Below are 422 nucleotides of genomic sequence, written 5' to 3'. Positions count from 1 at the left end.
ACTCTTTTTTTCCTGTTTCTGTTGTGCCTGTAATTCAAAGGGTCAGCCTTGTCACACTGTGTCACGCTGAATATCCCCTGAGAACTACGTTAAGTGTATATGTGTCTGTGGAGTACTCAGCCACTAACACGTTAATTTCACGACGGAGTGCCAACAACAACAACATATAGCATGTTCAACAGCAGTTTATGTTTTTAATAAATGAATTTTATTTACTTATTCATGTTTGATCTGTGGTATTACCTGGACATTGATAAAGTGGCAAAACTAAGAGTTTAGGAGATATTGTTATTGCACATATGTCCAAATGTTCACTGAATGGAATTTGTCTAATTCTGGATCTTGTATTTGTTGTCAATGTATTGTTAATCTCATTCTTAGGAGGTGTTTGGTTTGTGCAATGTAATCTTCTCTGTATCCAT

Source organism: Octopus bimaculoides, chromosome 28, assembly GCF_046866305.1.
Source record: "Octopus bimaculoides isolate indiv1 chromosome 28, ASM4686630v1, whole genome shotgun sequence".
Lineage (NCBI taxonomy): Eukaryota > Metazoa > Mollusca > Cephalopoda > Octopoda > Octopodidae > Octopus > Octopus bimaculoides.
The sequence above is the reverse complement of the archived record's forward strand: the minus strand, read 5'-3'. Positions refer to the sequence as shown.